The sequence below is a fragment of the Cervus elaphus genome, chromosome X, assembly GCF_910594005.1.
Source record: "Cervus elaphus chromosome X, mCerEla1.1, whole genome shotgun sequence".
In the NCBI taxonomy this organism is placed as follows: Eukaryota; Metazoa; Chordata; class Mammalia; order Artiodactyla; family Cervidae; genus Cervus; species Cervus elaphus.
The window spans coordinates 148,533,281-148,550,831 of NC_057848.1; positions in this window are offsets into that span (position 1 = coordinate 148,533,281).

The following is a 17,551-nucleotide window of genomic DNA, read 5'->3' on the forward strand; positions in this document are numbered from 1 at the left end:
TTATAATGTGCTCCTTTAAGTGTTTTTTTTTTTAAGAATAAGAATAAAGAATTAAACTGTGATCTTATTTTTGACAATTAAACTGTAGCTCATAACAGTTTAACCATTCTGAGACTGGTGCATACAAATTTCTGACTATGTAAGTGTCATATTTTTATATTCAGGCAAGTAACACACTAATTAAAATGAAAAGAAATCAGTGAGTGATAGTTCGCTTCGTGTGTTCACACGAATGTCACCTTTTCTCTCTTTTAGTGAGACAATTATTCACTCAATAAATATTCAGTAAGGCAATATTAATAGGAAAGAAAAGAAAAATGATAAATCAAGAGAGGGTTCTGCTTAAAGAATACATTGTAAGATAACTGCATAAGTACTTTAATACATGCCAGAATGTGGTAAATATGTCCCTGGGTGTGATGGAACTTTAGAAAAGGAGAAATTACTGTCATATACAGCAATCTGGTATGACTTGATGGTTGACTTGGCATCTGAGCTACACCTTGACAGATGGTTTAGTTTGGGATTGATGAGATGGCTTCACTGGAAGAGTTGAGGTAAAGCCACTGAGGTGCAGAGACAGTATATATTCAGGGAAAACTAGGTAATTTATTTTGATTGGAACATAAGTGTGTGAGAAAAAACAGTGGGAGATAATTTTGAAAAGACAATTTGAAGCCAGATGGCATAATATCTTGAATGCTGGCTACTGCGTTGTGATTTTATTTTGTTGGTAATTTGTGATTCACAGAGTATTTTTTTAAAGACATTGTTATGAGCAATGCTATGCTTTACAAAGTTTACAAAATAGATTATCTAGATAAGCACTAAGGCTGGTTTGCTGGGGGTTTTTGGATTTTTTTTTTTTTTTGCCGTGTGGCATGTGGGATCTTAGTTACTTGACCAGGGATTGAACCCACATGTCAAGCATGAGAAGCATGGACTGTTAACCACTGGAGCACCAGGAAAGTCCCTAGGCTGGGTATTTCTAGTACCAGTGGGAATCTAAGATTCTAAAATCTTAGATCACTGGGCTCAGGAAGATTTAGATAGTGCTGTCTTACTTAATGACTGATCAAGAAAGTTCATCCACCAAGCTATTTCTACTTTTGTGCTGTAATATTTGATGTCAAATTAATATTTTTCTTGTTTTCCTTTATTTAAAGAAAGGTTTTAATATTTTTTGTAAGGAGTTAACGGAAACATATAATTAATGCCTTCTAGATTACTAGAATAAACTGCAATGTGAAATATTAAAGCTTTCTAGTGCATTACAATAATTATAAAACAACATGTCATTTGAACATAAATTTGTGTTAAATTTGCTTCAGATATAACGTTTTTCTCAGTATAGTTACAAGTCAGTACACCTTCAGGATATCTCTGCTAATCTCAGATTAAGGAATTGGAATCGCACTACAGACTAATTTAGTGTTTCATATGAGACTTATTAGTTTTGTTTCATTTTTAAACAAAGCCATACTCATAAAGAGCTTCATTTTATCATATGCATTATTTATTGAATTAATTGAGTCATGCAGTTGGTACTAATTTAGATAAATACTAAAAATGCAAACTAAGTAAACTCAGTGATTTGCCACACAAGTGAAGTGCTCATGCACTAAAAAATGACTAAAGAAGTAGCAAAATCTAGTTGTAACTGGAAGTCCATTAGTGGGAACCAAATCAGTTCTTAGTGACGCGTAATCTTGTTATATTGCAATAGTTAGTGGATAATTTTTATTAAAAGCCAAAAGTCTGTAACATCTTAATTATGCATTTTATTTAGGAAATAACATTAAACCTGTATAAAAACCTGTAGCATAGAAATTTTGGAAACTGAGAGTGATCAGGCTTTGTAATTCTTAGGAAGTGATGCGATTTTCCATTTCAATGGTTAGCAGTTTTGCATCTGTTAAGTTGCACTTACTATGGTATACTTCACCTTTGGTGTCTTTTTAGTTGAGATGGTAATATGTGGGAGCAATACAGGGCTGGATAATGGATTAGATACAAAAGGTTAAAAAAATAACGAGTTAAACTGACTTCCTCGATTTTGGCTAGTATAACAGAATGGCTTAGTGGCTGATGTCTTAGTCAGCTAAGGCTGCTAATCAAAGTACCATAGACTGGGTGGCTTATAAAAAATAGAAATTTAGTTCTCACAGTTCTGGAGCCTGAAAGTCTAAGATCAAAGTGCTGACATGATCACGTTCTGATGAGGATCCTCATCTATATTGCAAACTGCTGCTGTCTTCTTGTATCCTCATATGGCAGAAAAAGGACAAAAGAGCTCTCTGGGGTCTCTATTATAAGGGCACTAATCCTGTTCATGATCCAGTTATCTGCCAAAGGCCCCACCTCTGTTAAGGTAGGATTTCAGCATATGAGTTTGGGGAGGATACCACATTCAGTCCCTAACAGCTGCCATTTACAGAGATAGTGGAGTGTATAAGAAAAAACAGGGCTGAGAGATACAAATCTCAGTTTGGCCTTATATGGTTTTGAAATACCATTTATCCAACTACGTAGAGATGGCAAGAGTGCCATTGTATGTTGAGATGTGTAAGTCTGTGAAGGGGAAATGTATTTTGGGAGTTATTAGTATACAAATTGCCAGTTGAAAACATAGATTTAAACCTGAGTGCTCAAGAAGACTGTGAAAAGAGGAGAAATGGGTGTCCTAGGATTAAGGCATGGTATATTTAATCACTTCCTGGCCTGATAAGGGAGGTTGATCTTAGAAACAAGATAATAAGATTAAGGAAAGGCATCCAAAAAGTGTAAAAACCTTCAGAAGAGGGACCATCACAGTAACTAAGGGAACTACTGAGATTAAAAGTGCCACTGAGATTTAGATGAGGATTAGTTAATGATAATAATGTTTAACATTTATTGAATGAGTATTGTTTGCCTGGTACTAAGTACTTTACCTGCATTGATTCATTCATTTTCAGTAATACCATGAAATGAATAGTACTATCTTCATTTACAGATGAGGAAAATGAGGCTGAGAGAAAGTAAGAAACATACTCAAGACTGTTAGTAAATGGTGCATATGGGATTAGAACCCAGGTGATGTGAGTCCAGAGATTGGATACTTAGCCTGTATGCCCTGTTCTATCCAAAGGGTCTGAAAAAATACCCACTGAATTTTTCTTTATTATGAAGAACAAACTGGAATTTATCAATACAGAAAAGACTGAAGGCTGTTGAAGATGTGCTTTCTTCTACATATGCGTTTGAGGTTCTTTTGAATGATAGAATGAAGTAATATTGACTTCACTAGAGCCTACAAGTTTGAGGAGTCATGTAAAGGTCCTGAGTGACAGGAGAGCAAAATAAGTGATAATGTACATGGAATTTTGGTTGGTTTTGACATGGCATTAAAAAAAAAAAAAGACATTCCAGTTTTGCTTTAAGAAGATTAAGTCCAATCTCTAGCTCCCCTAGAGTTGCATAAGCCAAGCATATCAAAGAGTGTCATTTTCAGCTGCCCCATGGATTGATTGACATTGGCTTCCTTGATATAAAACTCAGTTTTTAAAAAGTTGCAACTTTAACTCTATTAAAATGGTAGAAAAATCTCTTCTAAATCTGCTGCCTTGCTTTCTTCTGGAAGCTTAATTCTTTTCCACTGCCCTGATCTGTAGAAATTATTGTGTTATTGAAGGGGACCTCTGGCCTTCCTACCTGTTACCCTCTCATTCTTCTGGAATGCTATGACATGTTGAAACAGGAGCATGTGCTCAAGTGTACCATGGCAGATTTAGTTGTGGATTCTGTCTGGAGAGTTAAGTGAAGACTACTTCACACACAATTAGGAAGTTCCCTCTTATTTGAATTAAGTAAGGTGTGTTCACATTTGGACATCATTTATTCCTTCCTGTACTAGATATCTCTAAGACCACCTTCAAGATAGATGATTTCTTAGAAGAATTCCCAGAAACCAGAAAAGCTATTCAACTCACAAATATGGTTTATTATGGCAAAGCATAGAGATTAAAATCAGGAAAGGGAAAAGGTGCTTAGGGAGAAGTTCAGGAGACACCAGGCATAAACTTCTAGTTATTCCCATTTCTGTGGAGTTCCATAGTCAGTGCTTGATTCTTTGAGCAATGATGTGTGACAGCACATATGAAATGTTAACAGTCTTGATGTATTGGCATGGAGCAGCTCATCTCCATCACTGACCTTAGCTACTCAGTCTTTAAACCTCCATGGAGATCAAACTAAGACAGTACACCTCAGAGCTCCAGGCATACACAAACAGAAATTCACCACAAACAACACTGTTAGCATCAATATCTGGTATGGCCCAATGCATCAAACATACAAAGACACTCTCACCAGGCAGGATAGTCCAGAGGCTAGGAGGTTACATCCCAGGAGTTGGACAAGGGCCAGTCTGAAAGACCATAGGCAAGTGTAGGTTTGGGCAGTCCAGGTCTTGCAGTTAACCATGACTGCACAGTATATACATATATGTCTAGTAATTTTTGTCCCATGTAGTTTCTTAGTGTGTTTTTTAATATATGAAAATGATTTCCAACTATGTGTTTATTTTTCTATTTTATAAAACACTTGTTTCAATTCTAATAACTTTGTTGTCCAGCTTTGCCTACAAATATCTGTAATCATAACTATTTACACATCAACAAAATAATTATCTTTGAGTACTCTCTGATATTGTTAGGCCTTATTTCTTATTTTTGTCTGGTTAAATTGATTTGAACCTCTGGGAAGGCATTTAGATCACTGGGGTGATAATTTTCTCACTGATTACTAAAAATGAGAAAATAGACAACCGTTTAGCATATGCAAAAATTTAACATGAGAGAAAACAGAATATACATTTTTATGAGTTAGTTATTGTGATCAGTTATATGTAAGAGATTGAAAAATGTGACAAGTTCTTATGCAGTTCTATTTCACTAATTCAGAAAATTTAAAAAAATAATATATTCTAGGAAAAAATTATAAAGTGCTTCAGAAATGAGAAGAAAAATTAATGCAACATGATAAGTACTGAATAATATAAGACAGTAGACAAACTATAAAACACTAACAAAGACATGGCAATAAAAATTAAGTGCAAATAATTTATTAATTATGCGTTTGTAGTTTGCTTTTCTCATTGTTCAGTCAGCCATTTTTTTGTGCCCCTTTTTAGAAACAACCCCAAACATCAGTCCAAGTTGAAACTGACACTTCCCTACACTCCAAGGGAGAAAATACGACTATCAATCATTTATCCATCCTCCTGGCCAAAGTGGTTGGTCTTGGGGTGAGTCCATAATACTCATTAGGTTGATGGGAGGTCTTTTTCTTGACATTGATGGAAAGACGGGTTTTTTCCCTGTTGAATTTGGTAAAGTTGGACAGTATACACCAAGAGCAGAGGCTCACAAGCTTACAGCACAATAAATCTCAAGGGGAATTTTTAATACACCTGTTACCCAGATCACAACCTATATCAAGTAAATCAGAGTTTCTGGTTTATAAAATCTGTGCTTCAGTTGTGTTTACAGTCTCCCCAGAGAATTCTAATCGGCAGTCAGTGTTAGAAAACCTCTGGTCCAGAGAATAGTGATTCTCTGCCTTTGGTGTGGATCTGAATCCTGGTGGCCTGAATAAAATCCAGATTGTTTGGCCTGACTACACCATTTGAGTTTCTTTTTCAATAGGTGGGCTAGATGGGACTGGGAATTTGTAGTTCTCTTAATTGCCCAGGTGATGCTGATTCTAGGACCAGACAGTGAGAATGATGCTTTGCTTCTGAAGAGAGAAAAAAAATTGAAAGTTAAAAAAAGGACAGAAATCTCAGTTAATTGAAATGCACAGGCAGATCTGGATGGTGGACCTCATAAGAACTTGAATTTCTTAGAAGGTTACAATATATGTCACCGTGGCTTTTTACTGATCACATTTTGAGACTGACATTTGGTCAGTATAGCTAGTCATGGTATCTACTGTGTTGTATACTAAAGCTTAGAAGTTTCATCTCAAGGTATTAAAATATTTCTAGTCTAACAATAAAGAAACAGGATCAGAATTAAACAGTTTACTTGAAGTCCCTGGGCAAATAAATGGCAGTCACTACTGCTTTGTGGTACCTTCAGGCATCTCTGCACACCTCTTGGGAAAGATGGAAAAATGCACCAGGTGTGCCAGCAATTAAAGTGTGAAGAGTGAAAAGTGTGAGTGTGTAAAGTGTGTTTGTGTGTGTGTGTGTGTAAAGTGTGAAGAGTGCTGTGAGTCAGACAGCTTGCATACCTGCGTGGCTCTGGATGTTGAAAGCCATAACTCCAGATTCCAAAGGCCAAAACCATTCATGCCAGGCAGCCTTCTGTCCTCAAGTGAGGTGCTCCTTTACCTTGCCAGGGACCTGACCAAAAGTGGTCCTGCAGTCATTTGCTTACCTCTCAACCCAGAGACATATAAGAGATGAGGAGAGAAAAATGGAAAGAGTATTGCTAGGGGCTTGTTCAAGGCAGCAGTGTTCTCCATCCACATGGTGAAGGGAGAGAGTCTGCTTTCCCCTTGTTTCACACCAAGTGCAAGTGGCTTCAGAAAGTCTGCTCCCAGGGAAGCCAGCTTGGTAGTAAACTCATTGCAGATACAGTGAGTGACCTTTGAATTTTTACAGTAAAGAGACTCCAAGAGAAAATCCACTAATCCAAAGATCCCTCCATAAAATTTAGGATCCCTACTTGAATTTTAGGAGATTTTTATTTGAATTATTAAACTTTTCTCTGAGTACAAGCAGAATGTTACCACCCCAAAAATAGCTGAAGGAAGTCATACATGTGCTGTTTTCTGTATGCACACTTAAAGCTCATGGAGTGGTGGAAGGAAGTAATATTGGCTGTTCTACAGTATCCAAATTGTCAGCGGTCAAGACAGGTTTCTCTCAGGTCAAAAGAGCACAGTAAGTGTTATATGGACTTTTGATTAGTTCTCAAACATCATGATATGATACGTCGGGAGAGTGTGTAATTTCCTTGGTTCTGTCTCCCCACAACAAAGATTTGAAATGGTGGACCACTGTTACAGCTCTGTTACAGCTCAGAGTTTCATTTGGCAAACAAAGGATAGTACACCCTCCAGGCAGGAGAGCGGGCCAGCCCTAGATGAGAGGCCTCAATCTTGGCTTCCTCTTTTTTGTCTTCTCCCCCCTGAGCCTGCCCTGTGCAAATTGGGCTAGCCAAATTTTGATTTACTGATTTTGATTTACTCAAAATCATGTCCATTGAGTTAGTGATGCCATCCAAGCATCTCATCCTCTGTCATCTCCTTCTCCTCCTGCCTTCAGTCTTTCCCAGCATCAGGGTCTTTTCAAATGAGTCAGTTCTTTGCATCAGGTGGCCAAAGTATTGGAGTTTCTACCTTCTACCCTTAGAATTTCTGATTGAAAAGATCTGAAGTTGAGGCTGAGGATTTGTACTTCTAAAGACTGCATAGATAATGTTGAAGCTGTTGGTCTGGAGCCCACACTCTTAAGAACCACTAGTTGAACATTAAGGGCTACTATTTGAAGTGAGATCATCTAAGAATAAAACCAACAGAGATAATATGGGAACTTAGAGAGTCCTGGTGATAAAATCTGAGCACTTAGATCAGGAATGCTAGAATAGCAGGGATTCTCATCATATGTTTACTTTTAATTTAAATTAAATTACATAATTGAATTTTAAGTGAAAGCATCCAAAGCAAAACAGAATTCTAAATTGAAGTTGCATTAGAGGTTGCATTACTACTGAGTCTCCAGCCCCATACAGAGGGCAAACTGGCACAGCAAGACCCAAAGCCTCAGGCAAACAAAAACAGACATTCCCATTGTTATCATAAGCTATCTGGTATGACCCAAAGCCTCAGGTGTATGCAGGCACTCTTATTAGGCAGGAGAATCAGAGGACTCAGAGTTTTTCTACAAGGAACTGGACAAAGGCTAGTCCTAAAGAGCTTTGGCATGTGGGGACTTTAGGCAAATCGGGCAGGCTGGGTTGGGACCTGTTACAGCCCAGTTTGTAAATTTTTGTTATTTTATGTATGGTGTCCTTTATCCTATATAATTTATTCAAGTTTTGTTATGAATGAAAATGTTTTATAAAACTGTAAAGTATTAATTTTGCTTCCTTATAAAATATTTATGCTAATTGTACTGAAGTTTGGTTGTCTGGTTGTGTTCATAAATAATTAAAATCATAATTATTTACATGTATACAAAAATCTATCCAGATTACCTTCTAATATTGCTAAGCTTTAATTCTTAGTTTGTCTGCTGAAATCCATTTGAATTTGTGAGGAAGAGTTTAAATATTAGGGGTGATAATATTTGCATTGTGAACTTAAATGAGAAAATAGGGAAGCCTTCACCCTGTTCAACAAACTTAACATGAGAGAAAGAGAATAAACATTTATATAAATTTAAAAAGTAGGATAGCAGTAATATGCAAGATATTTGAAAATGTAACTTTTTGCAATTCTGTATCATTAATTTAAAAAAATAATATTTTTCTAGAAAAAAAGGAACTTAGGATTTTGCTTCATGATTCAGAACTAAAGATGAATGTAGCCATGATAAATCAGGTTTATCCTCTGAAAACAGAAACAAAATAAAAAACAAGTAGGCAGGCTAGAAGATACTAACAAAAAGACGACAATAAGCATTCTTATCAAGTTGTTATTTAATTGGAAACTTACTGTTGATTCTCTCCCTCCCCCACCTGGTCCAATTTATTATTAATAAATCCACTTTGAAAACCATTCAACCTGATTGTCAGGACAGGTTGTTTAGGAGTTGACACTACCCCATATGCTATAAATGAGAATGCACAGGGTCCATCAAGCAATCTTCTGTCCCCCAAGCCAAAGCCCTTTGAGTTGGGCTGAGCAGATAACCATATTAGGGCAGTAAGAGGTCTTTTCCTGAGATTCCTAGGACGATAAAGTCTCTTCCATGTTACTTAGTAAAGTTGTACAGGATAGGCCTAAGGTTGTGGTTCCCAAACTAACTTGTACATGTTAATGTACAGGTAAAAGGTTAAAACACCTGTCAATGAGGTCATACCACACCTCAAATTCATGAGAAATTCCAATTGTAAAAACCATGTATCAGTTGTTCTAAAAGAATCCACAGAGGATTCATGTTTATACATTGTATTGAAAACAAGTCATCAGGGGAATAGGTTTCTCAAAATTTGGCATGCAATGGAATTAATGGAGTGCTTATTATTAATAAAATCCATATTGATTGACCATATCCTCCTCTCAGACTGTCTACCTATATAGGTGTGGGTGAGTGGGTTTGAGAATTGAAGTATTTACCACATGCCCAGATATTACTGCTCTGAGGGCCGTATTTTGAGAAGCACTGGTCCACTCTTAAGGGAAAGATTGAATATGCCACTTAAAAAATTGCCCTGCTAATGATGAGAGTGTAGCATAAGAGGTTTTTTATTTTGGTTTCAAAGGAGAGAATTTTAGGCTACTGAGGTCTTCCAGATAGGCTTGCACATATGGGCCACCTGGGAGTTAGATACCAAAAAAAATTGCAGGTTATGCCAATGCGGATGTTTTCTGGAAAACATTTTTAGAACTATTCAGGAAAATTAAATACTCTCCTTTGAATATTTTACTTTATTTAAAATTTCTTTTATTTATTTATTTTGCCTGCAACTGATGTTCATTGCTGTGGTCAGACTTGCTCTAGTTGTGACGATTGGGGGCACTTTTCCTTGCAGTTCACAGTCTTCTCACTGAGGTGGCTTCTCTTTCTTGCAGAGCACAGCCTGCAGGGCTCACAGGCTATAATAATTGAGGAACAGAGGCTCAGTAGTTCTGGCTCTTGGGGCTTAGAACTGGGGCTGAGTACTTGTGACTCAGAGGTTGAGCTGCTTTCCAACATGTGGTATGTTCCTAGGTTGGGGAAAGACTCATGTCTCATGATTGGAACGCTAATTGATTCCCACTCAGCTACAGGAGAAGCCAGCAATTGATTTTTGAAACAATATATGAGTGATTCCTATAGCCTAATCATAGTAAAAACTTTCGATTCTAGAGAATACTTTCCTCAAAACTTAGCATTCAGGGGATGCTGTGGTATGCTTGTGGAAATGCCTCTGGCTGTACCAGGCCCTCGGACAGTTTCTGAAGAGGTAGCCTTAGTATCAGGAGTGAAAATGAGCATGAAGACCAGGTGCCCACCTCTTGTTGAGGGAGGAGATAACTCACTTTGAGAATACCTACTCTGCTCTAGAGTAAAGCTCTACAATTGCCAGTGGAAAAAGTTGCTGGTTTTCTGATCAGAAGGTAATGAAAAAGCTTATTGACAGAAATGAAAGTGGTCAGTTAGTCCTGTTCCTTTACAAATAAACGTGAGCCTGTGTGTGTGTGAGTGTGTGTCTGAGTGTGTGTGTGTGTGTGTGTGTGCGTGTGTATCCTCTGGGAAAGTGTAATGGGAAGGATTTCTGTTAATGTGACTCCTCTTTAGAGAGGATAAGTTTGAGATTTTCAACAGTGTTTCTTCAACCTCCATGGAATATTGGACAATCAGTGTGACAATTGTTTAAACAAGTCAAGAAGATAACTAACTTTACTTTCCAGGAGTTTAAGTAAAGAGGCTTTCGGTTTCTTTTTGTCATATAATTTCAGATTCGATGCCTGAGGAAGGTGTGAAAACAACAGTCAAGCAGCAGTACAAAAAGAGCAAGCAAGAATAGTGTGCTGCAGGCCTGGGAGGGTCTCACAGACTCGGACACTACTGGGCGACTGTACGTCAGAAGAAGTATAAAAGCCGCTGACCAGAGAGAAGTAACTATCTCCAGACCCAAGATAAAGACTTTGAAGGCTTCGCACTGCACTCGGGCATGCCGGAGCCCAAGGGTGGCTGGGAGTCCCGATGTGGAGAGAGTGTGCACCTGTTGGGCATCCTGGCCAATGCGCGTCTGGGCAGCTCTGCCTCTTCTCTGGGGCCAGCCTGAGCCACGGCAGTATGCAGCCACTACTGCTCCGTGTCAGGTGGAGGTATGTCTCTTTTGCTCTCGGGAAGACGGTGACCTCACCGAGCGTGCCAGCCAGGAAGAGCGTGGCGAGAGCAGCTGCCGAAAGGGGCGACACGCCCCGCAATGTTGGCAGGGTGTTGAACACGGCAAGCGGGAGCTCCGCTGCCTCATGGCAGAGGTGGACCCCAGACTCCCTCCTGCTCTAAAGCCAGGTGCTCCTTTCTGTGGCCTAGGACCAGCCTGAGAAGGGTTCTTAGGTTGTAGAGATGGCTTGTTGCGGGCAACCGTGTTCGGCAGTGCCTGGGAGGCGAAGACAGCCTAGCCTGCCTCTTCCGGGCTGCAAGTGCAGCACAAGAGGCTTCGGAAAGCTTGTGCGAAAGAGGCCAGCTCGGCCGTCCCCTCGCTGCAGACAGACTTGAGTGGCCTTGGGAACTTGGGAGGCCGCGAGACTCCGCCAGGTCTTTCACTGGTGCCGGGACCCCTGGTCACCTGTGGGCGCCATTCGCCCTGGGGATGGTCCTTCCTTCAGAGTTTCTCTCTGAGAAAATGTGACTTGCAGAGCTCAGGGACAGAGGATCCTGGTGCGCCAGAGCCCTCGGTTATTGCAAGGCGTCAGAGACAACTTGGCAGCTAAGCAACCGGCGCCAAGCCTTGTTTTCTTTGGCAACCTGGCTCAATGATTAGAGCCCCTGAAACCCCCAGGCAGTGCGGGAAACCTCTTCCAAGAGGACCCGGGGAGTGTCCTTTGAGCCTGTGCGGACACGTCGCTCTTCGAGAAGGATGACTAGTCCGAAGGCTTCTTTGCAATGCTGGCCTCGTGCGTGGCACTTGGGAGCCAGCTGTTTTTCAGTTTCTCGGTCGTGTCCAACTCTCTGCATCCCGGCTCCTGTGTCCGTGGGACTTTGCTGGCAGCAGTCGTGGAGTGGGTTGCCATTTCTTTCTCCAGGGGATCTTTCCCAACCCAGGGATGCAGCCTGTGTCTCCCGCATTGCTGGAGGATTCTTTCCCGTCTAGTCGCAAGGGTCCTTCAGGAAGCTTTTCTCTGAGGACGCAGAAAGCAGAGGCGGCCACCCCGGAGGCAGCTGAAGGAGGCCCCGGGCTCGGCCGTGTCTGGCCGCCCAGGCGAGGCTCACCGAGTGCTTTGAGAGAGTGCTGTCGGCTGCTCGAGGGTCTGAGAAGACACACCAGTGTGGAAGACCCTCTGGATTTCCTCACACCCCAGTAAGTGTTCCCTGGCGTGGAGTGTGGCTGCTTTTGCCCCGAGAGCATGCTTTGGGAGGGCAGACAGAGGACTCTGGGAGCCGGCTGTCCTCCCTGAGTCGGAGAGGCCGTGTGTCCCAGGTGGGGCTTGGCTGTGTGTGTTCCCTCGGGCAGAGGTGATGCTAGAGCTGCTCCTTGGAGGAGCACGAGGCGAGAGGCAGGGAGGCGGGCTGGATTCCCGCCCCCGAAAGGGGCACCCTTGAGGAGCACGTCCGCCTGGGTGCGTGCTCGGTCAGCGTCCCGCACTGGGCTTGCTCTTCACGGTATCCCCCTACACGGCAGCGGTATCTTGTGCACGTTCGATGTAGGCCATGCCTACCCGATTTCACCTCTGTACACGTGGATTTGCCAGTGACCCTTTGGGGAACTAGAGAGTCAGGAAGCGAGAGGCTGCTGTCTAGTGACCCCAGTCGGACCCATCTCACCCATTTTCAATCACTGAAGAGAAGGGAATTGCAGTTGCACTCTAGGCGGGAGCAGTGGAATTTTAGCATCAATTTCATTCGCCCGTCCATGTTGACGACAAGGTGTGACATGACCGTGGTAATCTGACTCTCCTGTGGATCGCCCGCCTCACCAAGCACCATGGGTGAGATGGGAAGGCTCCTCAGATCGTTCCTCGATCGTCCAGTCCACGGGGCATTGAGACAGACTGAGGACGCAGGCCAGGTTACTTCTCCGTGAGGTGGCTTTCTGAGAATCTGGGGAAGTCAAGGTTTGGCTCATGCCCTCTGCTCAAGATGGTGGGACGATGTTCTCGAGCCAGATCCGCTGGTTTCTCGCACGTCATCCCCACCAGTTCAGAAACCCGCTTGGGCTCCCCCTGTCATATTGCCTCGTATGACTCGGTTCTCCTGGAGTTAAATGGTGTGTTCCCGTGTCATTTCGAACGTGCCCCAGGGGTTCCTGTTTCCAGATAGTATGATACACGAGGCGTGAGGGCAGTACTTTCCTGAAACCTTGGTGCTCAGGGTAAGCCGTGGTGTGCCGGTGGAAGGGCAGCATGTGTGCCCCAGGATCCTCTGAGAGTTTCTGAGGAGGTAGCCTGCGCATGTTGGGTGAGATTGCGCTCGACTCCGAGGTGGCTGCCTCTTGCTGATCGGAGACCACGTGCGTTGAGAACGCCTCCTCTGCTCCAGAGTAAGGTCTACATTTGCCAGAGGAAAAAGTTGCTGTTTTTCTGATCAGAGGGTAATGAGAAAGTGTATTGAAACTAAATGGTCAGCTTTTCCTGTGGCTTTACAGATGTGTGTGTGTGTGTGTGTGTGTGTGTGTGTGTGTGTGTGTGTGTGTACCCTCTGGGAATATGTGTCGGGAAGGGTTTCTGTTAATGTGACTCCTCTTTGGAGGGAGGATATTTTCGTGAGTACCCACAGTGTTTTCTTCACCCTCCGTTGAATATTGGACCTTGAATGAGAGCTCTGTTTGAACAAGTCGTGAAGACAACTACCTGTTGCATTCCAGGAGTTATAGTACGGTTGTTGTTTTGTTTTTTTGTTGTATAATTTCAGTTGCGATGCCTGAGGAAGGTGTGAAAATCACAGCCATCGAGCAATCGAGAAGAAGCCGGCAAGCCTGGCGTGCTGCAGTCCGGGGAGGGTCTCACAGAGTGGGACACGGCTGGGCGACTGTACGTCCGAAGAAGTATAGAAGCTGCTGAGCAGAGAGAAGTAACTGTCTCCAGACCCCAGATAAAGACTTTGAAGGCTTCGCACTACACTCGGGCATGCCGGAGCCCCAGGGTGGCTGGGAGTCCCGATGTGGAGAGAGCGTGCACCTGTTGGGCATCCTGGCCAATGCGCGTCTGGGCAGCTCTGCCTCTTCTCTGGGGCCAGCCTGAGCCACGGCAGTATGCAGCCACTACTGCTCCGTGTCAGGTGGAGGCATGTCTCTTTTGCTCTCGGGAAGACGGTGACCTCACCGAGCGTGCCAGCCATGAAGAGCGTGGCGAGAGCAGCTGCCGAAAGGGGCGACACGCCCCGCAATGTTGGCAGGGTGTTGAACACGGCAAGCGGGAGCTCCGCTGCCTCATGGCAGAGGTGGACCCCAGGCTCCCTCCTGCTCTAAAGGCAGGTGCTCCTTTCTGTGGCCTAGAACCAGCCTGTGAGGGGTTCTTAGGTTGTGGAGATGGCTTGTTGCGGGCAGCCGTGTTCGGCAGTGCCTGGGAGGCGAAGACAGCCTAGCCTGCCTCTTCCGGGCTGCAAGTGCAGCACAAGAGGCTTCGGAAAGCTTGTGCGAAAGAGGCCAGCTCAGCCGTCCCCTCGCTGCAGACAGACTTGAGTGGCCTTGGGAACTTGGGAGGCCGCGAGACTCCGCCAGGTCTTTCACTGGTGCCGGGACCCCTGGTCACCTGTGGGCGCCATTCGCCCTGGGGATGGTCCTTCCTTCAGAGTTTCTCTCTGAGAAAATGTGACTTGCAGAGCTCAGGGACAGAGGATCCTGGTGCGCCAGAGCCCTCGGTTATTGCAAGGCGTCAGAGACGACTTGGCAGCTAAGCAACCGGCGCCAAGCCTTGTTTTCTTTGGCAACCGGGCTCAATGATTAGAGCCCCTGAAACCCCCAGGCAGTGCGGGAAACCTCTTCCAAGAGGACCCGGGGAGTGTCCTTTCAGCCTGTGCGGACACGTCGCTCTTCGAGAAGGATGACTAGTCCGAAGGCTTCTTTGCAATGCTGGCCTCGTGCGTGGCACTTGGGAGCCAGCTGTTTTTCAGTTTCTCGGTCGTGTCCGACTCTCTGCATCCCGGCTCCTGTGTCCGTGGGACTTTGCTGGCAGCAGTCGTGGAGTGGGTTGCCATTTCTTTCTCCAGGGGATCTTTCCCAACCCAGGGATGCAACCTGTGTCTGCCGCATTGCTGGAGGATTCTTTCCCGTCTAGTCGCAAGGGTCCTTCAGGAAGCTTTTCTCTGAGGACGCAGAAAGCAGAGGCGGCCACCCCGGAGGCAGCTGAAGGAGGCCCCGGGCTCGGCCGTGTCTGGCCGCCCAGGCGAGGCTCACCGAGTGCTTTGAGAGAGTGCTGTCGGCTGCTCGAGGGTCTGAGAAGACACACCAGTGTGAAAGACCCTCTGGATTTCCTCACACCCCAGTAAGTGTTCCCTGGCGTGGAGTGTGGCTGCTTTTGCCCCGAGAGCGTGCTTTGGGAGGGCAGACAGAGGACTCTGGGAGCCGGCTGTCCTCCCTGAGTCGGAGAGGCCGTGTGTCCCAGGTGGGGCTTGGCTGTGTGTGTTCCCTCGGGCAGAGGTGATGCTAGAGCTGCTCCTTGGAGGAGCACGAGGCGAGAGGCAGGGAGGCGGGCTGGATTCCCGCCCCCGAAAGGGGCACCCTTGAGGAGCACGTCCGCCTGGGTGCGTGCTCGGTCAGCGTCCCGCACTGGGCTTGCTCTTCACGGTATCCCCCTACACGGCAGCGGTATCTTGTGCACGTTCGATGTAGGCCATGCCTAGCCGATTTCACCTCTGTACACGTGGATTTGCCAGTGACCCTTTGGGGAACTAGAGAGTCAGGAAGCGAGAGGCTGCTGTCTAGTGACCCCAGTCGGACCCATCTCACCCATTTTCAATCACTGAAGAGAAGGGAATTGCAGTTGCACTCTAGGCGGGAGCAGTGGAATTTTAGCATCAATTTCATTCGCCCGTCCATGTTGACGAGAAGGTGTGACATGACCGTGGTAATCTGACTCTCCTGTGGATCGCCCGCCTCACCAAGCACCATGGGTGAGATGGGAAGGCTCCTCAGATCGTTCCTCGATCGTCCAGTCCACGGGGCATTGAGACAGACTGAGGACGCAGGCCAGGTTACTTCTCTGTGAGGTGGCTTTCTGAGAATCTGGGGAAGTCAAGGTTTGGCTCATGCCCTCTGCTCAAGATGGTGGGACGATGTTCTCGAGCCAGATCCGCTGGTTTCCCGCACGTCATCCCCACCAGTTCAGAAACCCGCTTGGGCTCCCCCTGTCATATTGCCTCGTATGACTCGGTGCTCCTGGAGTTAAATGGTGTGTTCCCGTGTCATTTCGAACGTGCCCCAGGGGTTCCTGTTTCCAGATAGTATGATACACGAGGCGTGAGGGCAGTACTTTCCTGAAACCTTGGTGCTCAGGGTAAGCCGTGGTGTGCCGGTGGAAGGGCAGCATGTGTGCCCCAGGATCCTCTGAGAGTTTCTGAGGAGGTAGCCTGCGCATGTTGGGTGAGATTGCGCTCGACTCCGAGGTGGCTGCCTCTTGCTGATCGGAGACCACGTGCGTTGAGAACGCCTCCTCTGCTCCAGAGTAAGGTCTACATTTGCCAGAGGAAAAAGTTGCTGTTTTTCTGATCAGAGGGTAATGAGAAAGTGTATTGAAACTAAATGGTCAGCTTTTCCTGTGGCTTTACAGATGTGTGTGTGTGTGTGTGTGTGTGTGTGTGTGTGTGTACCCTCTGGGAATATGTGTCGGGAAGGGTTTCTGTTAATGTGACTCCTCTTTGGAGGGAGGATATTTTCGTGAGTACCCACAGTGTTTTCTTCACCCTCCGTTGCATATTGGACCTTGAATGAGAGCTCTGTTTGAACAAGTCTTGAAGACAACTACCTGTTGCATTCCAGGAGTTATAGTACGGTTGTTGTTTTGTTTTTTTGTTGTATAATTTCAGTTGCGATGCCTGAGGAAGGTGTGAAAATCACAGCCATCGAGCAATCGAGAAGAAGCCGGCAAGCCTGGCGTGCTGCAGTCCGGGGAGGGTCTCACAGAGTGGGACACGGCTGGGCGACTGTACGTCCGAAGAAGTATAGAAGCTGCTGAGCAGAGAGAAGTAACTGTCTCCAGACCCCAGATAAAGACTTTGAAGGCTTCGCACTACACTCGGGCATGCCGGAGCCCCAGGGTGGCTGGGAGTCCCGATGTGGAGAGAGTGTGCACCTGTTGGGCATCCTGGCCAATGCGCGTCTGGGCAGCTCTGCCTCTTCTCTGGGGCCAGCCTGAGCCACGGCAGTATGCAGCCACTACTGCTCCGTGTCAGGTGGAGGCATGTCTCTTTTGCTCTCGGGAAGACGGTGACCTCACCGAGCGTGCCAGCCATGAAGAGCGTGGCGAGAGCAGCTGCCGAAAGGGGCGACACGCCCCGCAATGTTGGCAGGGTGTTGAACACGGCAAGCGGGAGCTCCGCTGCCTCATGGCAGAGGTGGACCCCAGGCTCCCTCCTGCTCTAAAGGCAGGTGCTCCTTTCTGTGGCCTAGAACCAGCCTGTGAGGGGTTCTTAGGTTGTGGAGATGGCTTGTTGCGGGCAGCCGTGTTCGGCAGTGCCTGGGAGGCGAAG